Source organism: Coenobita brevimanus, chromosome 110, assembly GCF_032717465.1.
Source record: "Coenobita brevimanus isolate Jiangsu-jjx chromosome 110, ASM3271746v2, whole genome shotgun sequence".
Classification (NCBI taxonomy): Eukaryota; Metazoa; Arthropoda; class Malacostraca; order Decapoda; family Coenobitidae; genus Coenobita; species Coenobita brevimanus.
The window spans coordinates 45157346-45184834 of record NC_137063.1 but is presented as its reverse complement, the minus strand read 5'-3'; positions in this window follow the sequence as shown (position 1 = coordinate 45184834).

The following is a 27489-nucleotide window of genomic DNA, read 5'->3' as shown; positions in this document are numbered from 1 at the left end:
GGCGACATCCGGCAACTCGGTGTTTACGTCGCTTAAAAAAAGAGACGGCGTTGTGAAATTTTATACATTTTTCGGGTTTTCTGGTTATTTTTATTATTTTTATCGGTTACCTGGCTCATTAGCGTGCCCCTCACCTTTCCCCAGACAGGTAGGGAAGGGAGGGATGCGATAAGGAAGGACGCGAAGGGGAGATAAAGGGAGATTTGTAGAAAAGCTGGACAAAGGGAGGAATGTTGTAACGGGAAGTACTTGAAATTCTTGGGTTTAAAAGGACCAGGAATACTAATTAACATTACTGTATGACATTACCCACCACAACTACCACCACTACTACCATCATCACAGCTGCTATCACCGTCACCACTACCACCACAACTACCACCTACACCACCGCCAGGACTGTCATCACATCTAGTAAAACTACCACCATCATCACGTACCATAATTACCACAACAACTACCTTCACCACATCTACTGACACCTTCGTCCTTATCTCTACTACCATTATCATCACCTTCACCACAACCACTACCATTACTACCACAACACTTTTATCATCACCACCACCAAGACAACCTCTACCATAACTACCATCCCTAATACCACTTCACAGTGACCAGACACCACTACCACCACTATCATCATCATCACCATTATTATTATTATTATTATTATTATTATTGTTATTGTTATTGTTGTTACTACTACTACTACTACTACTACAGCTCATATTACTATCAAATTATTGGTGTGTGTGTGTCCTTGAAAAATGATGACTGCAGATAGTGATGAATGATGTAATGATAACTTCTGTAAATGGTGGTTATGTGGGTGTTGCTTCGTTAATCATGTTGCTGGTTATTTTTTAGTTATTTTTTGTTATTTTTAGTCCTTTTTACCTGTGGCTCAAGACATACAGAGTTACAGAATGCCAAGCCGGGATCTGCCTATTAGGTCACGACAACCCTCCCTCGCACCGACAGATGGCATTATAGCTTCGCATGTCACCACTTGGGCACTAATATTTTGCGTTTAGCTCTGTATATACGAAGCCAAGATTCATATATACGCAGTCCCCTACATGAGGCCCAGTAATCCTCCCACGCACCACCAGACGACCGTACACACCTTCACATACCACCACTCGGGCACTAACACTAGCAGACCGTCTGTACTGAGGTACACCAAGGCTATACCATTCAGGGCTGGTGTGGTGGTATAAGGGGAGATTTTATGACCCCCTCGGTGGGTTTGGAGGGAGACAAATACCAGACGATTTGGAGGGGGGCTGGGGGGAGGCAGTAGTGAGGGGGTTGGATAGTGTATGAATTTTTAAAACGAAGTGTTGGTTGATAATGTTGGTTGGGGTGTAAGGAATGTTGGTTGATAATGTTGGAGTGTAGGAAATGTTGGTTGATAATGTTGGTTGGAGTGTAGGAAATGTTGGTTGATAATGTTGGTTGGGGTGTAAGAAATGTTGGTTGATAATGTTGGTTGGGGTGTAAGAAATGTTGGTTGATAATTTTGGTTGGAGTGTAGGAAATGTTGGTTGATAATGTTGGTTGGGGTGTAGGAAATGTTGGTGGTTGATAATGTTGGTTGGAGTGTAAGAAATGTTGGTTGATAATGGTTGGAGTGTAAGAAATGTTGGTTGGAGTGTAAGAGATGTTGGTTGATGATGTTGGTTGTGTGTAAGAAATGTTGGTTGAATAATTTTGGTTAAGATATAATAATGTTGGTTGATAATGTTGGTTGCGAAATAGGTAAGTGATATTTACGGATGTTGGTTACTAATATTGGTTGCGAAATCTGTGAATGTTGGTTGTGAGTGGTGGCGAGACGTTGAGGGAGGGAGAGGGGGAGATGGTGGTAGGGGGGGAGGTGGTGGTAGTGGTGGTGGGGGGAGGGGATGATGATGGTGGTGGTGGGGGATGGGATGGTGGTGATGATGGCGGTGGTGGTGGGGGAGGAGGAGGTAGTGATGGTGGTGGTGTTGGTGGAGAGAATGGTGATAGTGGTGGGGAGGACGGGGATGTGGTAGTGGTGGTGAATGTGGTGATGCTGCTGCTGATGGTGGTGGTGATAGTGGTGGTAGTAATAATGATGGTGGAGAGAGGGGATAGTTGTGGTGGTAGCAGTGATGGTGGTGGCGGATGGAGGGGAAGATAGAGTGGGGGAGGAAAGTATGAGGAGTGATGGTGATGGGGATTGAAGTGGGAGGAAGATAATTTGAGAGAGAGAGAGAGAGAGAGAGAGAGAGAGAGAGAGAGAGAGAGAGAGAGAGAGAAGGTATAAGCAAGAGGAGAGGGTAAAGGATGAAGAGGGGGAGAGGGAGGATTATGCGAGGGGAGAAGGGAGTGGGAGAGTAGGAAATGAGTGAGAGGGAGATATCTGTTGGGAGAGGGAAGGGGAAAAGGAGAAGAGGGGAAGGCATGGAAGGGGAGGGGAAGGGAGAAGAGGGGAAAGGATGGTTGGGGAGGAGAGGAGAAGGGAGAAGAGGGGAAAGGATGGTTGGGGAGGGGGGAGAGGGGGAGAAGAGGGGTTAGGGGAAGTCGATGTGCTGAGGGAAGGAGAATGTTTAGAGAGGGGAAGGGAGAAGAGAGGGGGGAGGGAGAGATATGCGTGCTGTGGGGAGAGGGGTAGAGGGAGGTAAATGTGCTGTGGGAAGAGGAATGAGGGAAGGGGAGAAAAGAAGAGGGGAGGGGGGATGAGTGAGAAGGGGAGTGGAAAGGAAGTATATAAAAGTGGAAAGAGGAGGGGGAGGAGTGGGAAGGGGAAGTGAGGTATATAAGGGTAGGGGGAGGCGGGTGAGGAGAAATGAGGAGGGAAGTATCTGAGAGAGAGAGAGAGAAGGGGGAGGGGTACTGTACTGTATATGCGTGCGTCGGGGAGAAGAGAGGGGAGAAGGGTATGTCTGCCTGGGAGAGGGGGTGGAAGAGGGAGGGGAAAGGGAAGAGGTGGGGAGGACTGGATGCTTGAACGGGGAGGAACATGTGTGTGTGGAGGAGGGGAAAGGTGGGAAGAAAGGGAGGGTAGGGGAGTGAAGAACAATATGTATAGGGGAGAAGATGGGGGAGTGGGGAGAAAGGGAAGGAAGAGAGGGAAGTGGAATGGGGAGGTGCGATTTGTGAAGGGGAAGGGGGAGAGGAAGAAAGGTAAGGAGAGAGGAAAAACATATGAGAAAGGGGAGTGGGGGGGAGAGGAGGGAAAGGGGGAGGGTAGTAGAGAAGCATATGTGTGTGAGTGGGGGGGGGAGTGGAGGGGGAGAGAAGGGGAGAGGGGGTACTTCACTTTCTCCCGGGCATTGCAAGGGGGGAGGAGGGGAGGGGAATGAGGATCCGTGAGGGGAGGGGAAGGGGAGAGGGGAGGGGAAGGGGGGAGGGGAGGGAAGAGGGGGGGGTACCTGCCTGTCTCCTGCCTCTCGCCAAGCAAACTGGTTAGGAGGAGGGATTTTTTTTTTTCCTTCTATTAATATTTCATGATTTTTCCATATTTGTCAGTTTTTCCACCATGTATTTTTTCTCTTTGGTTGTTTTCCTGTTCTCCGTCTCAGGTTTTTTCTTGATTATTTTTTCTTGATTTTTTCTTGTTTTGAACCTGATTTGTTTTTTTGGAATGACATTTGTGGTTTGTGTTGTCTTTTTTTTTTTCGTTGCTACTCAGGTTTATATTTTTCTTGACTCAGGTACTTGGGGTTTGTTTGTTTTTTTAATTAATCCTCTCACTCACCTGACGATTTTCTTCAGGTGAGAGGGGGTACAGGAGCCTGGGGGGGGGGTTAATACTTTCACCGATGCCCCTTATGCCTGAAAAAAACCCTAGTATTAAAGCCAGATAACGCAGACGATTTTATTGAGCTGATAAGGAGTTACAGGAGAATGAGTGTTAAATAACTTGATTATAATTATTACTTTTGTTGTCGTGAACCTTGCTTTCGTGTCCTTTATTTATTTATTTATTCATTTATTTATGCGGTATTTTTATTGTAATTGTAGTGCTTTAGTGCATATTTCTCTTGTTTATTTTTACACCCACGCTTGCGGTAGAGACAGAGGGGTCTTGTTTTCCTCGGCGTGTGTGTGTGTGTGTGTGTGTGTGTGTGTGTGTTTGTGTGAGAGAGAGAGAGAGAGACGGTTGGGGACCTGGATGTATATTCGATTGTTGCGTGTCTTAATTCAAGGGGAAGACTATAACCTGGAAAAATAATTGACTGTTTACCTTTATAATTCCTCGTGTTGTTGATAGGCATTAATTTAAGTCCCTTTCTTAAACTGTTCTTAATATCCTCCTTTCATTATTTTTTCTTGTATATCCTTCTTCCTTTTTTTCCTTTTATTGTTTCTTTTTCATATTTTCTTCTTTTTTTCTTATTCATATTGTTTTTATTTCCCTTTTTTCATATTTTTTGTGTTTCTTTTTTTGTCCTATTCTTGTTTTGCTTGTTTCTCTCTTTTTTCCATTTTTTTTTTTTGTCTTATTTCTCTTCTTTTTTCAAGTCCTTTTTTGTTTTATTTCTTTTTTCATTTTTTGTTTTATTTCTGTTTACTTTTTTATTTTTCATTTTTTTTAATTTCATTTCCTTTTTTATTTTCATAGTTTTTGTTTTATTTTTATTTTTTCATCATATTCAGTTTTAGTTATCTCTTTTTTCATATGCTATTTTCTTTCATTTGTCTTTCTTTTTTTAATATTCTTTTTTTCTTTTATTTCTCTCTTCCTTTTTCATAATCCTTTCATTTTCTTTATTCCTCTCATCATATTCTTTTTTCTTTAATTTCTCTCTCTTTCTCATATGCTTTTTTTATTTCTCTCTTCCTTTTTTAATACTTTGATTTCTCTCTTCCTTTTTTTTTCACATTAGTTGACTTTTGTTTCTCTCTTCCGTTTCTCATATTCTTTTTTTCTTTTATTTCCTCTTTTTCCAATTTTTTTCTTTTATTTTTCATTTTCTTTTTTCTTTGATGTCTTCTTTTTTCATATTCTTCTTTCTCTTATTTCTCATTTTTTCCATATCAGGTTTTGTGTAACTTCCCTTTTCAATTTCATCATCTTTTTTGTTTTGTCTTTTTCATACTCTTTTTTGTATTATTTTTTTTTTCCAAGTTTTTTTCTTTTATTTCTCTCCTCACATTTTTTTTATTTCTCTTCTTATATATTTTTTTTTCTCCTTTTTTATAGTCCTTTTATTTCTCTCTTCATAATTAAGTTTTGTAGTGTCTTTGGTGCCAGTCAGGGTGGAGGTCAGTTGCCTTACGCCCATTGATTCGAATCCCCGGTGATCGAAATGCCACTCGGGGGCGTGGGACTGTGACCTAACCTTTAACCCTTTCAGTCCGATGAGGTAATGGTTGATTCTTGCTGTTGACGATTCCCTCCCCTCCTCTCTCTCTCTCTCTCTCTCTGTCCGTGGGAGGAGGGAGTGTGGGAGTTACGTCAAGGGAATAAGTGTCTATATTTGGCGCGGGAGAAAGTTAGGTTAGGGGAGTGAAGTTAGTACCTCTCTCTCTCTCTCTCTCTCTCTCTCTCTCTCTCTCTCTCTCTCTCTCTCTCGGCACCGTAGCAGTGGAGTTAGGAAGGTGAGTTAGTGAGATTAGGAGAGGGAATGAGAATGGCTGAAGTGAAAGTTAGGTTGGTTTGAAGTTAGTAACACCCCCCTCTCCTCCCTCCTCGTGTGTAGGTGTGAGTTAGGGAGTTTGGTTGATGAGGAAAGGGAGTTAGGAAGGAAGTTGGGGAGATCAGGAAAGGAAGTTAGGAAGTTTGAGAGATTAGAGGAGGGAGTTATGAAGTTGAGGAGATTAGGAGAGGGAGTTAGGAAGTTAGGGAGATTAGGGGAGGGAGTTAGGAAGTTGGGAAGATCAGGAGAGGGAGTTAGGAAGGGAGTTTGAGAGATTAGGGGAGGGAGTTTGGAAGTTGGGTAGATTAGAGGAGGGAGTTAGGAAGTTGGGTAGATTAGGGGAGGGAGTTAGGAAGTTAGGGAGATTAGGGGAGAGAGTTAGGAAGTTAGGGAGATTAGGGGAGGGAGTTAGGAAGTTGGGTAGATTAGGGGAGGGAGTTAGGAAGTTAGGGAGATTAGGGGAGAGAGTTAGGAAGTTAGGGAGATTAGGGGAGGGAGTTAGGAAGTTGGGTAGATTAGGGGAGGGAGTTAAGAAGGAAATTGGGGAGATTAGGGAAGGGAGTTAGGAGGTTGGGGAGATTAGGAGAGGGAGTTAGGGAGGGAGGATGGATGGAGTGGAAGTTAGGGTGGTGGGGTGAAGTTAGTGCCTCCCCTCTTTCTCGTGGTGGTGAAGTTAGGAACGTAGTTAACCCCTTCAGTACGATAACCTATTTTTTCATTATTGTTATTTCTACGATAGCGGGGTTTTAGGTAGCTAAGGATCGTCGTAGTGAAGGGGTAAAGTTAGTCATGAAGTTAGGAAGTGAAGTTAGGAGGAGTGAAGGGAACAGGTTACAGAGTTAGGCTGAAGTTATGCTGAGGGATTTTGTTCTTGAGAGAGAGAGAGTTAGGGTGTAGAGTTAGGGACGGGGTGTGTGTGGTTAGAGAGAAGTTAGATTCTGGAAGTACGGGACCGGAGTTAGGATCATAGAGGGATGAGTTAGGGAGGGGGTGCAGGTGGGGTTAGGAAGGTAGGATGAGAAGTTAGGGAGAAGGTGGATTCTGGGATGAAGGGAGAGTTAGGAGTACACTTAGTTGAGTTAGAAAAAGAGTTAGGTTAGACTGGAGATAGATTTAGGCTGAGGAAGATAGCATGCAGTCAGGTTGTGGAGTTAGGGCGGGAGTTAAAGTGTGGAGTTAGCCTATCTGTATAGTTAGGGTGGCAGGGTGAGATTTGAGTTAGGAAATATGGTGAAGAGCTAAATTGTGAAGTTAGTCTGTGAAGTTAGGTTGGAAGTTAGGGTGAGAGTTAGAGAATACAGTTGGAGTAATGAGCTAGATGGTTAAGTTAGGGAGGGTGGAGTTAGTCACTGTAGTTAGGCTGGGAGCAAATTAGTGTGGGTGTTAGGTTGGGTAGTTAGAATGAGAAATAGTTAGGGAATAAAGTTAGCCAGTTAGGTGAAATGTGAGGCCAAGTTAGAAGCGTAGTTAGTGGAAGTAAGCCTTTTTTTTTTTTTTTTTTTTTTTTTTTTTTAGTACGGTGACGCCATTATATTCCTATTTCCAAACTATTTCTTTTTTAATTTGTTTTTGTTTTTTCTTGGAGGGACCATTTTTTGTCTTCTGGCCTTAGGTTCCTTCTTTCTTGCATAAAAAAAAAATGATTATATTAAATACCTTTCAATTCCAAAAGTTTTCCCAAAGCTGAATAAAGACGTTTGAAGATAGGAGGAGGAGGAGGAGGAGGAGGAGGAGATGAAGAAGAAGAAGAAGAAAGAAGAAGGAGGAGGAGGAGGAGAAGGAGACGAAGAACAAGAAAAAGAAGAAATTCCAGTACTCAGCCTACACCCCTTGGCGGCATTACACGATCGAAAACCATCCATTCACCGAGTGTGGAGATCGAAATTGTGCAAGGCCATCACTCCGACCGGTACGCTGAGACCACTAGACCACCAGGCGCCTTGGGAAGGGGAGGGGGGGTAGCGAGAGTAGAGCATAGAACACGTCCTCTGGGTGAAGGGCTGGGAGTGAGGTTAAGTTAGGTCAAATGAGAGGTTATCCTTGAGGAGTTATTAGGCGACTTGGGTTTACGATCATTGCCAAGATTTGCCTTATTTTTTATTTACTTGTTTGTGTTTTTGTGTGTTTGTGAGGGTGTTTTGAATGTGTGTGTGTGTGTGTGTGTGTGTGTGTGTGTGTGTGTGTGTGTGTGTGTGTGTGTGTGTGTGTGTGTTGGTTTAATGTGTGTTTATAGTTCTGTTTTGTTTGTGCGTGTTCTTTTGTGTTGCGTGTTTGTGTGAATGCATCTGTGTGTGTGTGTGTGTGTGTGTGTGTGTGTGTGTGTGTGTGTGTGTGTACTTTTTGTGTGTAGAGGTTTATGTATGTAAATTTGTGTATGTTATTTTGAATCACGATACGCATGAATGTATACTTTATGTGTGTATGTGCGCTTATTGAATACCTCTGTGTGTGCACATGTGTACCTGTTTATGTATACCTTTTAAAACGTGTAAAGGACAACCATGTAGACCTCCGTGTGTGTCATTGTAACCATGTGTACGTAACAGTAACGCATGTGTACCTGTGTATATATAAGGAACTCATAATACATACGCACATACATACGTACAAACATATATCACTCACTCAAAAGCACAAAAACACACACATAATGCACGCAAAAAAAATATATTCATCACTAACTGGCAACTTGTGCGCGGCGGGTTGGGTGTTGCCATATGACGCGCACTGTTTTTGTTGGTCGTTTTTATTTTTGTTCCTTCTGCGTCTGCGAAAGTGATTGTGTGTTTGCTTTTTTGCGTGTTTTACTTCTACTGGTTTGGTGGTGAATGTGTGTGAGTTTGGTAGTGCGGTGTGTGTGTGTGTGTGTGTGTGTGTGTGTGTGTGTGTGTGTGTGTGAATGGTAGTGTGTATGTTATATTCTGTGTCTGTGTAAGGAGAAAGAAGGAAGGAAAGAAGGTAGGAGGGAAAGAAGCGAGAAAGGAAAGTGAGAGGAAAGGAGAGAAACGAAGGGGGAAGGATGAGAGGGAAGAGGAAGGGGTGAAGGAGAGTGAAGGGAGAGGGGAATGAAGGAAAAACGAAGACTGAGGGAGGATGAAAGAGAAGGAAGGAGGTAAGACACACTGAGCAGAGGGAAGGGAAGGAGAGGAAGGAATGGAAAGTGAAAGACAAAAGGAAGGACAGGAAGAAAAGAAAAATAGAAAGGAGAGGTGAAGGAAATAAGGAAAGGAGGGAGGGAGGGAGGGAGGAGAGCGAAGAAGGAAGAAGGGGAGGTGGAAGTGAATGAAGGAAGGGGGGGAAAGAAAAAGAAGGGAAGGGAGGGAAGAAATGGAGGAAGGAATAGAGAGAGAGAGAGAGAAAGAGAGAGAGAGAGAGAGAATAGGGAGGAAGAAGAAAGACAATGAAGGAAAAATGGAGGAGGGAGAGACAGAGGGATTAGGTAGGGGAGGGAAAATGATTGGCATTGCTTCACTCCCCTCCCTCTCCTTCCATCCTTCCCCCTCCCCATCCCTCTCTTTCCTTCCTTACCCTTCCCTCTCTTTCCTCCCCTCCCCCTCCCTCTTTTCCCCTTCCCCCACCCCCCTCTCCATTGCTTTCCCTCCCCTGTGTCCTCCTCCCTTCATCCCTCTTCCCCTCGTAGTCATTCCTTCCTTCCCTCTCTTTCCTCCCCATCTTCTCCCACTTCCTCCCCTCCCTCTCTGTATACCCCTCCTTCTATGCCCCTCCTCCCTTTCTATACTCCCTTTCCCCCTCCCTCATTCTTCCCCTCCCTTTCTCACTGCTCCCTCGCTTTCCTCCCTCTCTCTCCCCATCTCTTTTTTCCTCCCCAGTCTTTTCTCCTATTTCATTTCCTCTCCCTCTTCCCCTCCCCATTCCCTCTCCGTCTCTTTTCTCTTATTTCCCAGTTTCTTCCCTCTCCCTCTCTTCACTTCCCCTTCCCCTCCTGGTACCTCCTCTCTCCCTCCCCTCCCCTCCCCCTAATCTTCCCCACCCCCACACTGCTTGCACAATTCCTCCCCTCCCCACTCCCTTCTCCTCCAACTCTCCCTTTCTCTCCTGTGTTTTTCCTCTCCCTCTCTCTCTCTCTCTCTCTCTCTCTCTCTCTCTCTCTCTCTCTCTCTCACACACAGCCAGAACATATATATCTGCTAATAACTAAGCATGCAAAAGCCAACTTCTCAATTCACGACGCCAAAAAAAAAAAAAAAAGTAATTATTGATCTTATTGCTGACTCCTTTAAGTACAAGTCAGGTTTACACACACACACACACACACACACACACACACACACACACACACACACACGATTTAACTATTTTAACTATAACTGAAAACCAAAGACGTGTAAAATTTCTATACTCCGTCAGCTATAACTTGGCCTAAAATTGTTCTCTCTCTCCATCGTGAATGCTGAGCTGTAACGAGCGATTAAAACAGTATGCAAGTCACGAAGAAGTGCTGTGGGAAAGTTGTGTAAAGCCCCAGATTGTCTTATTTTGCCATTTGATTCAGAAAAAATATTGTGGAAAATGAAAAACTGATTCATCCTTTCACTACGATGATGTGAGAATTGGTTGGGGGGAAGAAGAGGTAGTCCAAGATATAAGGGATTGACGAGGAGAGTAAATTAGAGTGGATTGGTTGCAAGAAGAAGAAGAAGACGAGGAGGAGGAAGAAAGGAGAAGAGGAAGAAGAGGAAGAGATCAAGAACCAGGAACAATACAGGAGGAATAGCAGGAGCAGAAGGAAGGAGAAAAAGAAGAGGAGGGAGATCAAGAACCAGGAACAAAAGAAATAAGTGCCAAAGCACAGCAAAGTCGTCCCCGGCAGTCATTTTAGTGCTGGCGTATAAACACAACAGGATATCTAGTCAAAGATGTCATGTTTCAAATTTGGAGTAAATCGGGTGAAAATTGACAATTTTATGCCCATTTGAAATGTTAGGCCCGACCCACCTCACATTCACTCCTCTGTCGCTAACTGGGGGGTGACCCCCCTGATGTAATGAGGCATGTTATGGGGTGCAGATTTGAAAGGTGCACCTTTGGGTTTTGGCTTCATGTCGATATGACGAATCTGAAAGGAGTTCTGGTGATTTTTTTTTTTGTTTACATTTATTTGGGCCTCGGCCTTGGCCCAATTTGACCCAAAATTTAATCAGGTGATCAGAAGGTCATAGCTGATCATCCCTGTAATTTTAGTCAAAATTGCACTAGTTGTTTTCGTGTAAAGTTGTTATCAGACAGACAGACAGACAAACAAACAGACAGACAAACGGAATGAAAACAGTACCCGTTCCTGAGCCCCTCCGGGGCGGGACGGGTAATACAGGAGGAATGGGGGGGCTTATAAGAGTGGGATTGGTTGGAAGAAAAAGAGTTGGATTAAGAGTGAGGGACAAGGTTATGGGGTATATGAGGGAGGATGTTGTGTCGTGGGGGAATGAGTAGGGGCCAGATATAGCTACAAGACGTACAGGAAAATTGTGCAGATGGTATTCTGATGAAGTTATGTTTAATCATCAAGAAATATTTATAGTTTACCCAAGAGGAGGTAAGCACACACACACACACACACACACACACACACACACACACACACACACACACACACACACACACACACGCAAGTCCAAAAATTACCACACAATAATATTAACTACCAAATAAATTGCTTATCACATTATCGATAATTGGCTAAGCATCGACTGAAATTAATTAGATTCTTGTTTCAGATACTATTTTAATGTATTTATTTTGTCTTTAGCGTCTCTTTTATATTTTATTTATTTTTTTTTATTTGGGAAAATGTTAAAAATTATTCTTATCGTAATTTTGTTTAGTTATTTCCATCTGTTTGTCTCTCTCTCTTTCTCTCTCTCTCTCTCTCTCTCTCTGTATGTATGTATGTATGTTTGAGTGTGATTGCATGTGTGTGTGTGTCTGTACGTTCACTTAGATCCCGTGTGTATTTTCATGTGTACAAAATGTGTTCGTGTGTACGTGTATGCCTGTGTGTATGTATTAGTATTTATCAGTAGCCACACCGATAGTTGTTTGTTTGTTTACTTTGTCAGCGAAATTGTTTACTACTGTTATGACTAGTTGTTTGTTGATTATTTCTTGTTTATTGACTTGTTTATCGCTTGTTTACTGAGTTGTTTATTGAGCTGTTTATCTTTTTACTGAGTTATTTGATTGTCTTGTTTACTGAGTTGTTTATTGATTTGTTTACTGAGTTGTTTATCTTTTATTTACTGAGTTGCTTATTGATTTGTTTATTAAGTTAATTGAATTTTCTCACTTATTCAGTTCTTTATCAGATTGTTTATTGAATTGATTATCTTGTTTATATTTTTGGCAGTCAGGTGTTTCTCCAGTTGTTCATCGTTTGTTTATTGCGTTCTTTAAAATTTCATAGTCTTCATTTCTTTCCTTGTTGTTTACTGGGTTGTTTACGTGCTTGTTTACCTGTTTATCAGTTGTTTATAAGATTGTTTACAAAAATAATGGGAAGAATTCTGGCGACCTTTTTTTTTTACATGGTAGTGAAACCTGGGCTGTGAAGGTCTTGTGAGAGAGAGAGAGAGAGAGAGAGAGAGAGAGAGAGAGAGAGAGAGAGAGAAATAATCCCTTTTACGATAAGCCTAGAGAGCCAAAGCAAAAAAACAATACACTCAGACAGACAGACAGACAGACAGACGGACAAGGTAATGCTCAGATAAGCCTTGTTTGGAAAGCTTGGAAGGGTGGTAGAGAAGGAATTGTAGTGTGTGTGTGTGTGTGTGTGTGTGTGTGTGAGAGAGAGAGAGAGAGAGAATGAATGCACAAATGGGAAAATACATTCTCTCTCTCTCTCTCTCTCTCTCTCTCTCTCTCTCTCGGCAGTCCTTGTGATAATCATCTAAGGCCGTACCCCCCCTCTAACCCCCTCCTCTCCCTACCCCTCCCCTCTCCCTACCCCTCTCCTCTCCCTCCCCTCCCTACCCCACCTCACCTTCCCACCACGCCCTCCACCTCTCTCTCTCTCTCTCTCTCTCTCTCTCTCTCTCTCACACACACACACACACACACACACACACACACACACACACACACACACACACACACACGGGAACTTCTTTTCTCTAACTTATTTAGTATTTCTCTCAGTCACTCGCTCACCACTTTCAAGGCAACTTCACTTTCAATCTCTCTCTCTCTCTCTCTCTCTCTCTCTCTCTCTCTCTCTCTCTCTCTCTCTCTCTCTCTCTCTCTCTCTCTCTCTCTCTCTCTTCACGTGCAAGGAGAGAAAAAGTGGAGGGGCATCAAAAGGCCAACCTGTGTGGAGGAAGGTTACCTGTTACTCCACACCTGAGAGAGAGAGAGAGAGAGAGAGAGAGAGTAATATTGTAGAGATAAAGGAATCTCTAATAGTTTTTTCTCTTGCGTCACCAAGTCCCTGGATAGATAGAAACTGATAGATGCGGCACCTGGGGAGAGAGAGAGAGAGAGGTAAGGAGGCAGGTAAAGTGATAGGTAGGCAGGTGGGTGTGAAGGCAAGATGGGTGAGGCAGTGATCTGGTGGTTAGAGAGGATGTCCGCTCTCTGAATGGACGGGAGTTCGAGCCCACGGAAATGACACACACACACACACACACACACACACACACACACACACACACACACACACACACACACACACACACACACACACACCGTACCATAACACCAGATAAGAATGAGAGAGACCCACCTTGTATTCAGTATAGACGGTGGGTATTAGTGCTGAAGTGGTGACATGTGAAGGCGTGTGGCACGATGGGAATGTTACATGTCCTCAGGGAATGGAGTATCAAGTCTATTTCTCGAGCTGGACGCACAGAAAAATTAATAGACAGATAGATAGGTAGATAGATAGACAAATACCAGTGCTTAGATATATATGCACATATACATACATACACAGTTACGTACATACATACATACTTACATACGTACACACATACATACATACATTCATACATACTCACATACGTACATAAACATAAATATGTAAACACATACATACATATCTATAATATACATGGATGAATAACTAGACAGACACACCCACACACAAACAAATTCATCACTCATATTATTATCATCATCATCATCATCATCATCATCATCAGCATCCTCCTCCTCCTCATGATCATCAACATATTCCTCCTTCTCTTCCTCCTCCTCCTTCTCCTCCTCCTCCTCCTCCTCCTTCTCATCATCATCATCATCATCATCATCATCATCATTAATAACAGAAAATGACTTACCTGGCGAACAATACCTTTCATTTCTCAGGTATTTGTAATTAGCAGAGTACAATGGCGATATTTCTAAAATTGAGGAAAAAGTGAATTGCGTCTAAGTGCTTTGATTTTATTACTGAACTTTAGAAATGCTCTCGCTCTCTCTCTCTCTCTCTCTCTCTCACACACACACACACACACACACACACACACACACACACACACACACACACACACACACACACACACACACACACACACACACACACACAATTCTCCATCGTTTAGGTGAAAATTAAAGATTGAAATGATGATAATAATGATGATGATGTTGATGATGATGATGATGAGGAGGAGGAGGAGGAAGACACTGGTGATTATGATGATGAAGATTTTGATAATAATTTTTAATAATCATCAATTACACAGCTCAGACATTTAATTAGTTTTTTCGTCAGTGATGTTTTACTTATTAGTATTTTTTTTTTAGACTGAAAATATACCCAAGCCGGTTTTTAAAGTTCAATTTTCTTTCATCGTTTTCTAATCTTTCTTTCAGTGCCCCATAAAAGTACCAATAAATTTCACTTTAAACCATAGGCTTGTCTTGCCCGAGTCTTACGTATAATGCAAGATTTTATTCCACTCAGCATAATTTCTTTCCCACTGAGCATTAGGTGTATTATGAACTGATAACTGCATATTCTGAGCCCATTGTAGAGATGTAGAAAACGGGCCGTGGGGCGAGATGGGGATATAGAAAATGGGGTGTGGGTGATAAACAGAAAACGAGGTGTGTGGTGAAATAGAGAAAGAATAAGAAGGAGAGACAGACTGATAACGAGGTGGAGGGATAGAGTGGGATGGTGTATGAGGGAGGGTGGTTTGGTGTGGTGTGGAAGGAGGAGTTGTCACTGAGTGGGAACATATACTATATATTAGCTGCGGACGTTCATCGATGACCTTTGATGTCCCGTGGTGTGTGTGTGTGTGTGTGTGTGTGTGTGTGTTTCGAAGTTGTATGTAAAGTGTGGTGTCAGGCGTGATAGGTGGATTAAATAGATTTGTTTTGGGATAGACAGAGAGATAGATAGGTAGACAGACAGATAGATGGATGAATGGATGGATGGATGGACACTGATAGATGGATGGACGGTCAGAGAGATGAATGGATAGTTAGACAGAAAGATAGGTAGACTAGGTAAATAGATAGATAGACACGTAGATAGACAGGTAGATAAGACAGACAGACAAACAGACAGGGATATAAATAGATAGACAGAGATTGAATTTTTAACTTCTGTGCTAAGCCAAGTCAATTTTTTATATATATTTTTTCCTTCATTTTAACCAGGTCCTTCATCCAGTTCAGTTTCGTATATTTTTCTTTCTTTCGTGTTTGGTGTGTTTCGCTTCGTCATAGGCGGCTTTGACTATTTTTTTCTTTTTCTTTTATTATTTGATCTCGTTCCTCTGGCTTCTGTTGAATTTTGACTCGATTAGATCTGCATTTCTTCTTTATCCATCATTTTCCCTTATAATTATCATTTATTTTCTGTTTTCCCTCCTTTTTATCTGTTATTTCCTTATATTTCCTGTTTTCCCTCCGTTTTCTCTCTGTTTCTTTATATTTTCTCTTTCTCTCATTTTTGTCTGTTATTTCCTTATTTTAAATTTTTGGATATGATAAAAAATAATTATGTGGTGCATTTCACAGATGCTGATTAGTAGGTCTGATTTTGTGGATTTTTTTTTTTTCTATACTAACTGTCCCCAATTCTTTCGCGGTGGTTAGGGCTGAAAGGATGATGATGATGATGATTATTGTTAATATCACCATCATCAGCACAACCATTTTAACGATGAAATTGTTGTTGTTGATGATGATGATGGTGATGATGATGATGATTCTCACTCGAAATGTAACGTAATGGTTTGGAGCTGTACATATTAGGTTTCTGACAACCACACTTACGAAAGAAAGATTTGTTTGGGTTGGTAGGATGGGGGAATGTAGGAGAACGTAGCATCTTCCATGGGCTTGTGTAAGTGTTGATATTTACACACACACACACACACAAGAAAAAAAAAACTTGCCATCAGGTCTCTTTCGTAACTAAGGTTCTTGTAAGGAGGAAGGAAAATGAAAGGAGGGCACGGACTCTCCCAGCATCTCTTGTATCTTCCTGAAAAAAAAAACACATACTACTTACGAAATAAAATAAAAAAAAATCGTAAACCATATTTGTGAGTCTCCAGCCACCCCTTCCAGTCCCATCCTCTCGCTCCCCGTCCGTCATGTCGTGTTTCCAGTCCTTAACTTTTTCCCTGTTTCTCACCTTTGCAGCGTAATTGGAGGTAGGTGGGCTGATCGACACTGGAGGAGGCATTAAGAGTGTAGGAGAAGGGAGCCGGTGTCAATCTTGCTTTGGCGCGGGACCCGGTTGTAGTGAAAGTGATCGAGTTTTTTAAATGCGGCGGAGGCGGCCAGGGAGACGGGCAGATGATCGTTACTCCCGGCAAATATGGCGGCCGTTTGAATTTGGACGTTAGAAGGGGTGTGGGAGGTTTATTTATTGATTTAGTTAGTTTTTTAGTTTTTGGGGGGAAAGGGGATATAGGTTTATAAATTTAGGGATGGTCTGTAGATGAGAGGATCGTTATTTTCAGTGAATATGGCGGCGGTTTGAATTTGGGATGGTGGGGAGGAAACGGGTTTGGGGGTTTTATTTTGGGGGATGATTTTTTGAAGATGCGGGAGGGGAGAGGGGTTTCCAGGTGGTGGGGAGAGAGAGAGAGAGAGAGAGAGAGAGAGAGAATATCGACCCTCTTAGCGAATATGGCGGCGCTTTGAAATTGGACGTTAATCGAGGTGGACGAGTACGGTGTTTGGTGGTGGATGGTGGGGGTGGAGACAGGTGGAGTAGAGAGGGTGGGGATGGAGGATGGATGGATTGTGGTGTTTGGTGGTGGATGGTGGGGGTGGAGACAGGTGGAGTAGAGAGGGTGGGGATGGACGATGGATGGATTGAGGTGTTTGGTGGTGGATGGTGGGGATGGAATCAGGTGGAGTGGATAGTGCTGGGATGGGGGATGGGTGGATTGGGGAGTTTGTGTGGTGAGTGATGGAGTGAATGTGTATGGGAACTGTGCCGGTGGTGCTGGAGTGGATGAGGGAGAGGTTATGTGGTGTGGTGGGTGATAAGGGGATGTTGAATGAAAGGGGAGGTAGTGTGGTGTCAGGGGAGGGGAGGGGGGGTTGAATTGTTGTTGATACTGGTGAGGGTGAAGGATTGGTAGTGAGGTGGTGGAGGGAGAGGAGGAGGAGCATTGGTGGTGAGGTGGTGAAGAGGGAGAAGGAGGAATGAATGGAAAAATATAGAGAGGAGGAGGAGGAGGAGGTGGAGGAGGAGGAGGAGGAGGAGGAGGAGGAGGATATTGAGGACAATGAAAAGGAGGAGATGGAAGACGATAATGAGGGATGATACAAAAGAGAGTGAAGAGAGAGATGAGCGATGACAGCAACAAGGAAGAAGAGGAAGAGAAGAGATATAATAGGGAAAAAGAGGAGCGGGGAGGAAGAAGGGATACTAAAGAGGTGGAAGAGAGAGAGAGAGAGAGAGAGAGAGAGAGAGGAGGAAAAACTTGCATTGTAAAGGAAACAAGAAGTGGCATAGTGAGGGAAATGAAGAGAGGAGCTGATAAAGAACTGGAAATCGGTACTTTAATGACCAAAAAGTGTGTGTGTGTGTGTGTGTGTGTGTGTGTGTGTGTGTGTGTGTGTGTGTGTGTGTGTGTGTGTGAGAGAGAGAGAGAGAGAACAGCACGTACTAGAAGCGCCTTGGAGAGAAAGAAAAATGTGAAGAAAATACAGCTCAGACGCCATCGCGACTCAGTAAAAAAAAAAAAAGCCAAAAATAAAAGTCACAGGCACGAAAAAAAAGAAAAAAAAAAAGATGCTTAATGTCAAAAATACAAGACAATTTTGAGTGAGATGATAATTGAACACTAGTGGGCGACTTTTTCTCTTCTCGATTATTATTATTTTTTTTGTTCTTTTTTTTTTTTTCCTGTCACCAGACAATTATATTCTTGTTTTGGTGGGGTACGTCACAGTGAAGGGGTTAACTTATTCTAATTACTGTTACGAAAGTTGATAGATAGATAAATAAATAAATAAATAAATGGCTAGAAAGTATAGGTTTAATGAAAATATAAAAAATAAATGGATACAGTAATATAAATTGGATAATAAGAATAAAAGAAAGTAACAAAATAGTGGTATGTTTAAAATTAAGTAAAACTCATACAAAAAAGGGATATATATATATATATATATATATATATATATATATATATATATATATATATATATATATATATATATATATATATGAGATTAATTTTGTATTTGGAAAAATACAAGAAAAAGGAAATGGAATAAAAAAAATAACCACACACAAAATAAAAAATATATTCGGCTTCCGAGAAGATGAACGGCAGACGTGATCAATAAAACCCCACACGTAGCATAAGTACACGACGAAAAATTATGAAAAATATAATTGTGAAGCATTAATAAGAAATTGCACGGAAAAGACAGGAAGAAGAAGAAAGAGGAAAAAAAACAATAAGAAAGATTTTATAACAGGTATGAAATGCGTTAACAGATCACTATTTTATATTTGCTGTTGTGGTGGTGGTTGTGGTTTGGTGGTGGTGGTACAGGCGCATCTGGACGTGAACTCGGTGGACAGCAGGAGAGCCGCCTGGATATATTGGTGCCACCACGTGAAGGCGTCCGGCGTACCACAGTCGAATCAGTATATATTAAAACACTGAAAATAATAATACCGTAAAGATAAATGTAAGCTTATTATTCACTTACCTAAAAATAAAAAATATATATAAATAGTGATGATAATTATAATACATTCACCCCTCACTAAAACAAAAATAAATGAACAAATAAATGACTAAATAATGTAGACATGAAAATGCATCCACAGTTTACGAAAGAAAATTTAATGCGTGAAAAGTATATAAAAAGAAAAGTGCGTTCACATTTGACAAAAAAAAAAAAAAAAAATGGAAATTGGCCTAAAAGTAATAAATAAAATAAAATAAAATAAAATGAAAACCCGCCTCAGCAAGTCGGATTCCCTGCAGACGAACGCGGGACGTGAGGACCCGGAAGAAGAGGTAAGATTGCGAACGCGTCACGTGAGAGGTGGGCGCACACGTAAGAGGCAGACCGCAAGACGCAAGATTCCGGCGTGATATGCGCTGGGAAAGTTACGATATGATCTTTTTATCGTAAGTATGATTTGTTTCTTGAAGGAAGGGCTTAAGACGATGTGAGATACGATACTTTGCATCTCGTAATTACTGTAAGATTTATTTATTTATTTATTTATTTATTTATTTATCTATTTATTTTGCTGTAGTGACGAAAAATTTTGGAAACATTTTTTTACTTGTGATAGTTTTCCCTTCGTTGTTTTTATTATTATTATTATTATTATTATTATTATTATTATTATTAAACCAAAGTCTTTGAGTTCCGAGGGAAGTATGGTTGCAAAGCTGAAACTTAAAGGAATTGACGGAAGGGCACCACCAGGAGTGGAACCTGCTGCTTAATTTGACTCAACACGGGATATCTCACCAGGCCCGGACACCGGAAGGATTGACAGATTGAGAGCTGTTTCTCGATTCGGTGGGTGGTGGTGCATGGCCGTTCTTAGTTGGTGGAGCGATTTGTCTGGTTAATTTCGATAACGAACGAGACTAGTCGACGGATCTCCATTAATTGGTGTCCAGTTCGCAACTTCTTCTTAGAGGGATGGGTGGAAATTCTTGCTCAACCCCCGGTGACAACAGGATTCTCCGGCTTGTCCTTCTTCAAAGCCAAGAAACCATTTACAACGCTGGGTGGTATCCATATATCCAAACCATACGTGCTCCCTACGTGTCAAGTGGGTTGGTGGAGGATTAGTGCCCCTCCCTGTAAAACAAATAACTCAGAGTCCTTGGCCACCCCGTGAGGGATTATGACGTCTGGCAATGAATGAATGAAAATTATTATTATTACCTCCGCCAACGAAGTTAGAGGAGGTTATGTATTCAACTGTCTGTCTGTCTGTCTGTCTCTGTCTGTTTGCCCAGACGATATCTCCAAAAGTTCTCAATGAATTTCAATGAGATTTCGTAGAAGGGTGGGCCATGGGTCAAGGAAGAAATTATACAGGCGGATCTGGATCCTATCTCCACGGATCCGGCTCTGGATCCTTTTTAATGGCACTGGCATTGGCGGAGGTATACGCTTTCTGAGTGCTTTATAGTTATTACAACTGTTATTGAGAAGGAACAATAGACGTGGGATTCCTCACTCACCTTCCTTGCCCTTCATGCTGAAGCAAATCCAGGTAACCACAAGGAAGGGATTGTTTACCTGTGCAGCGGTGTACACGTGTGAACCAGTAGGTGTACACGTAAGAATGTCATGTGCGCGTACACATGTAAGACAGAAAGCACATAAAACTCCCAGTTCGCAGGGGAGACCCCTGGTGCACAGGTAACACTCCAAGTACACATGTTAGACTGGTGTACGCATAAGACTTGGTGCACACGTAAGACTCCAGGTGCACACGTAAGACTCCAGGTACACACGTAAGACTCCAGGTACACATGTAAGACTCCAGGTGCACATGAAAGACTCCAGGTGCACACGTAAGACTCCTGGTGCACACGTAAGACTCCAGGTGCACACGTAAGACTCCAGGTGCACACGTAAGACTCCAGGTGCACACGTAAGACTCCAGGTGCACACGCAAGACTCCAGGTGCACACGTAAGACTCCAGGTGCACACGTAAGACTCCAGGTGCACACGCAAGACTCCAGGTGCATGAGACGTGAGAACCGACGCACACACCAAAGTCTACACACACAAAACGGAAGGCGTAATGGTCCAACCACATCCAAGTCTCGGATCGTCCAATACATGGCAGGTTAAGCAGCAGACATTACGATCACACACGCACATGTAAGATTTCCGACGCACAGGTAAGATTGCAAACGTACATACAGATTTTTGGAGTCACATGTAAGACTCCAGACGCACATGTAAGATTCCGAACGTGTGTAAAATTGGAAACGCACATTTATTCCTGACGCACATGTAAGATTCCAGAGGTACATGTAAGATTCCAGACTTACATGTAAGAATCCAGACGTACATGTAAGATTCCAAACACACATGCAAGATTCCAAACCTGTTAAATTAGAAACGCACATGGAAGGCTTCAGACGCACATGTAAGATTCCAGACGCACATGTAAGATTCCAGACGCAGATGTTAGATTCCGGACGCACATGTAAGATTCCGGACGCACATGTAAGATTCCAGACGCACATGTAAGATTCCAGACGCACATGTAAGATTCCGGACGCACATGTAAGTTTTCAGACGAATGACGGAAAAGGTCGTACACATGTAGACTTCCGGCCATGTACGAAAGACTAGAAACGCACATGTAAGGGTCCAGACGCACACGTAAAATTTCAGACGTGTCCGCAAGAGTCCGGATGTACGCAAGTGGCCGGATGTAGACGTAAGACACTGGACGTACACGGTTAGAATAGTGTGTGTGTGTGTGTGTGTGTGTCGCTCTCTCTCTCTCTCTCTCTTTCTCTCTTTCTCATGGTGTGTGTGTGTGTGTGTGTGTGTGTGTGTGTGTGTGTGTGTGTGTGTGTGTGTAAACTTTTGAGCACCGGATAAGTTTTTTCTGTTCTGATTTAGTATTCTGCCTCTCCCCACCACACCCTGCCTCACCCCATCCTACCTCACCCCAGCACCACACCCTGGCTCACTCCACCACACCCAGCCTCACCCCACCACACCCAGCCTCACTCCCCCACACCCCTGCCTTATCCCACAACACCCAGCCCCACTCCACACCCAGCCTCACCCCACCACACCCCTGCCTCACCCCACCACACCCCTGCCTCACCCCACCACACCCCTGCCTCATCCCACCACACCCTTGCGTCACCCCACCACACCCCTGCCCCATCCCACCACACCCTGCCGCACCCCACTACACCCAGCCTCTCCCCACCACACCCCAGCCTCACCCCACCCCACCACACCCAACCTCACCCCACCGCACCACACCCTGCCTCACCCTACAACAGCCTGCCTTACCCCACCACACCCTGCCTCGCACCACCACACCCAGCCTCACCCAACCACACCCTGCCTCACCCCACCACACCCTGTCTCACCCCACCACACCCCTGCTTCGTTCCACCACATCCTGCCTCACCCCACCACACCCCTGCCTCATCGCACCACACCCCTGCCTCATTCCACCACACCCTGCCTCACTCCACCACACCCTGCCTCACTCCACCACACCCTGCCTCACTCCACCACATTCCAGCCTTACCCCACCACACCCTGCCTCACTCCACCACACCCCTGCCTCACGCCACCACATCCTGCCTCTCCCTACCACACCCCTGCCTCACCCACAAGCTCTAAAAAAAATTCCACTACGTCAGTCATGCTACTCAAAGGAGGGGGTGAGAGGGAGGGGAGGGGAGGGAGGGGGAGAGAGAGAGGGGAGGGGAGGGAAGGGAGGGGGAGAGAGGGAGGGGGAAGGGGTGGAGGTAATGGTAGATGGGTGGGGAGGAGTGGGGGAGGGGAGGTAGATGCTGAAGTGAGAGGGGAAGTGAGAGGGTTATTGCTGTGGTGAGAGAGAGAGAGAGAGAGAGAGAGAGAGTAACGCGGGAAGAGAAGGGAAGGTTGATACAAAATGGCAAAGGGATGGAGAGAATGATGATAAACTGTGGAGAAAGCGAATAGGGAATGGGGAAGAACAGGGAGAGAGAGTGAAGGGGAGGCAAGGGAGAAGGTAGGGAGTGAAAGGAAAACCATATATAAGTAAAAGAGAGACAGATGAGAGGAAGTGATAATGGAGAGGCGGAATGGCATAAAGAAACAAATCAAAACAACACAAAACTCTTCAACTAGATGAACGATCAAACGTGTGTGAGATAGACACAGTTAGATAGATAGATAGACAAGCAGAGAAAGAGAGAGAGGGAGAGAGACAGAGGGGGGGGAACTGAAAATGTTTACGAAAAAGAAAATCGTAACTGAAAAAGAAATAGAAATGAAGTAAAATTAACGAGACAGCAAATGAGGTCTAAGAGAAGGGAGAGAAAGGAGACACAGGGAGATAGGAGAGAAGAGGGAGGGAGGAAGGGAGAGGAAGGGGAGGGGGGGAAGTAGAGATGGAAGGAGGGAGAAGGCAGAGAGACGAGAGGAGGGGAGGGGAGAGAGACCGCAGGAGTGAGGTGCGAAAGAGGAAAGATTAGGAAATAGGGAGAGAAACAGACTTGCAGAGGAGGAGAGGAATAGAGAGAGAAAGGAGGGAGGTGAGGAGGAGAGAGGGAGGGAGGGAGGCAGGGAGCGGAGTGTGGAGGGGGGGTAAGTGTGACGTCACGCCATGATGTCATCGCGAGGAGGCCATATTGAAAGTGGAAAGCAAGAAAGTGAGTGCCGTGGCTCAGCTCACCAACCCTGCCCAGTAGAAGAGGGAGTAGCAAGGCTGTAGGTTTGGCCCTCGATCATGTGCCCGCCCTACCGCCCTACCTAGCCGCCCTGATGCTCTAAGAGGGCCATGTGAAGGCCCCGAAGCCCCCCTGCACAGCCCTAGATCTCAGCCCAACCAGAGTGCCATAGCCAGCCCGCGACGCAGCCTACTGAAGGTGCCAATAGTCAAACTCGGCCCTCTAACTCGTCCCTCTCAGGCGTCCCTCTCCTCGACTTTGGCCTCACCCTCGTGCTCGACCTCTTGATTCGTGTGTGCGTTTCGTTGTCGGTGCGTTTGAGTGTCGGTGAAGCCTGGAGTGTGTACGTATAAAAAAACGCAAACACACGCACAGACACACACACGCACACGGGAGGAAAAAACAAAAACGAAGCGAGTGTGTGGTGCGGGTTATTACGTATGAGGTTGTGCGGAACGATGCCATTGTCGTTTCGGGTGATTCCTGCTCTTGAAACACTGGCATAGGGTGACTCTTGTGGTTTCCAGTCACCCTGGCAATCGTCTGAAACCCCCGAACCCCGGCAAGAGGAGGTGAAGAGGCGAGGGAGTGCAGTATTGACTCCGGTGTGATACAACCTTGAAAGAAGCCATCACTATACTTTTACCTTCACCGTCGCAGCTGAGAGGGGAATAACCTCAGCTGGCGGGGGGGCCTTCTGCGTCTTCTTCTGCCCCTGCCACCGCCCTGTCGTTACCCTGCCATCCCATGTCAAGCACTAATCTTAAGTCTTTGTCCAGCCTCCCCTGTTTCTCGTTTCTTCTTGTACTCTGTCTGTCCTTTATCCTGTCCAGAGTCTCTTTCTGTCCCCGTCTACCCACTCTGCCATTTATCCTTCACCCTTGCCACTTCTCTTCTGCGTCTTCCCCCCACCTCTCTCCCCTGTCACACATCTGTTGCCTCCCCTGCCTCTCACTCACCACCCCTTCCATCCGTCTTTAACATCTTCCATTCATCGGTCAGTCGTGTCACACATCTTTTGCCTCTCCCAACTTATCCTCATCACCCTTGCCATTTGTTTTTCTTCTCTCCTGTCCGTCTCTCACTCCTGCCACACTCACCTCCCTCCTCCCCTGCCCCTCGCCCTTCACCGCCACAACGAAAAAGGAGTTGAAGAAGAATCAACAACTAATAAACATCTGATCATGCACGACGAAGGACAAGTGTAAACAGAAATACGAGATTATAAATAGCTCCTCCACTTCGCTGTCTTGAGGCAGGGGTCTGTGAATGCCCTCAGGCGGACGACGAACTTAGTGCCAAACGTAGCCAGACTTAGAACACGAAGATATAAAACTGTACAGCACGACTTGAAGACTGAACAACTGAAGTACATTAACATCGCACACGGAGAACGAAGAACGTATACTGTGGAAGCAATAGAAGTTAGAGAGCACAGGTTATTAAAAAAGACTGAACTTAGAGAAATTAGGACGTGGAAAAATCAAAACAGCAAACCCAAAACGTGAGAAAACTGAACTTAGCGAGCCCAGGACTTTGAAACCTTTGAACTTAGAAAACAAAAGGACTAGAAAACCTTGAACTCAGAAAACAAAGAGGACTATAAAACTTTGTACTTAGAAAACAAAGAGGACTAGAGAACTTTGAACTTTGAAAGGAAGCAGGACCCACGAAAAGTTTGAACGTGTGGAGAAAGAGAGGACACAGAAACCTAAAGTAAAAATAAAAATCCTGAAAGTTAATAGACCTCGAGTGAGGAAGGTGGAGCGAGTAAGGAAGGTGGAGTGGAGTGGAGTGGAGTGGAGAGTTTAGGCCTCCTCCACCATGCTGGGGATGACCTGGAGTGGAGTGACCAAGGTGGAAGTACAGCAGCCACACACAGCAGCTGGCTCCATCAAAGGTAAGGCAGGTGGATGGCTTAAGGTGGAAGGAAGAGTGAATTTGAGTGGGATTGGAGACTCAGCTTGGAGAGGGAGGTGGATTATGGAAGAAGGAGGTGGATTAAGAAAAGAGAAACGTAGACTAGATAAACTTGCGGGTAAGAGTGGGAGGTGGATTGGGATGTTCATTGGACAGGTGGATGTGGGAGAAGGATAGGTGGAGTATGGAAAGATGAAGGTATATTGGGATGGTTATTGGGAAGGTGGATTTGGAAGCAGGAGAGGTGGATTTGTAGATGGAGATGTATTTTGAGCAGGTGGATTGAATAGAGGGATTATGTATTGCTGTTATGACTGAAAATGTAAAAGAGGTGGACTGGAGCGCGATGTGGAATAGTAACAGAGGAAGGTGGAGTGGAGTGAGGGATGTGGATAAGGGATGAGGATGGGTATTGGGTAAAGGGATGGGGATTGTAGGGAGGGATGTGGAGTGAGATGGGGGATGTGTGTTATGAAGAGAGAGGGGTACCGTGGAAAAAGATATATACTTCTCTTATAATATTCCTCGACAAGATAAATGAGGAGGAGAAGGAGGAGGATTGGTATTTACTTGTGTTATTATTTGGGGAGTAATATTCAGCTCATTCATGGGAGGGAGGAGGAGAGGTCAACGATACTGCTTCTTCTGTTTCATGATTTGTATTGCTCCGTCAGAGGTTTGGGAGGAAGATGCATATTGATACCCAGACACCAGTTGAGAAGTATCGTTTATCCCATACTGCTGTAGGGGTGTGTGTTGTGCTGTTGTGTGTTACTCGTATTACTCCTTATAATGCTCGAGGCGCTGAGTAGTGGGTGGGAGGGGTATTTCTCACCTCATACCGCCCAGGAGGGGTTGATACGCTGTTACTGCTCATATTACTCGGCTGTATTGCTGGAAAATATTGCTCTTTTTCTGCAACTGCTAGGGAAGGGAGACTGTTGATGTGCTGATATTTCTCATTCTGGATATATCTCATTCTGTTGCTCCCTCGCCACTATTCATCATATTACTGGAAAAATAACACGGACATATTTCAAGGGTGATCCCGTCCTATCTCTCTCTCTCTCTCTCTCTCTCTCTCTCTCTCTCTCTCTCTCTCTCTCTCTCTCTCTCTCTCAAGTGTAATCATATTCCTTGGTTATCCTCAGAATTATATTACACCTCCAAAAATAACTACTTTGTGTTTTTGTCTTCACTGTTATTGCACACATATACCTCTAAAAAATATATGCGTGATCATGCCTCCAAAACTTGTACCTCCAGAAAAACTATCAATATAATCATACCTCCAACCATTTCAATTTTTATATACCTCCAAAAATACTTCCAAAAAATATATGCGTAATTTTGCCTCCAATATCTTTATCTCCAAAATTCATCTCCATAATCATACCTTCAAGCACTTCAAATTTAATCTTTATTTACCTCCAAAAATGCCTCCAAAAATATATTCGTCACATTTACATTCAAAAATACTTCCAGAATAAGTTCGTTACATTTGTCTCCAAAAATATATTCCTTACATTTACCTCCAAAATGCCTCCAAAAATATATTCGTTACATTTACCTCAAAAATGCCTCCAAAAATATATTCGTTATCTTTACCTCCAAAAATATAATCGTTACATTTACCTCCAAAAATGCCTTCCAGAAATATATTCGTTACATTTACCTCCAAAACGACCTCTAATCATTGCAAAATCCATCATTATTCACCTCCAAAAACATATCCGTATATTTACCTACAAAATAATTAATTACCGTCATGACCTCCAAAAAAGATATCCCCGTAAATATACCTCCAATATTACACTACTCCTTCGTTGCCTTCAAAATGACCTTCACTCCTCCAAGAATACTTTTACCTCTTACGTTCCTCCAAGGCGCCGTGCTTTGGAGTTTTTTTTTCTCCGCATCTCATTGTTTATTATTATTATTATTATTATTATTATTATTATTTTATTATTATTATTATTATTATTATTATTATTATTATTATCATTATTATTATTATTATTATTATTATTATTATTATTATTATTGTCATTATTATTATTATTGCCTACAAAACATTTTCAATTCCTGATTCTGTCTACTTGTT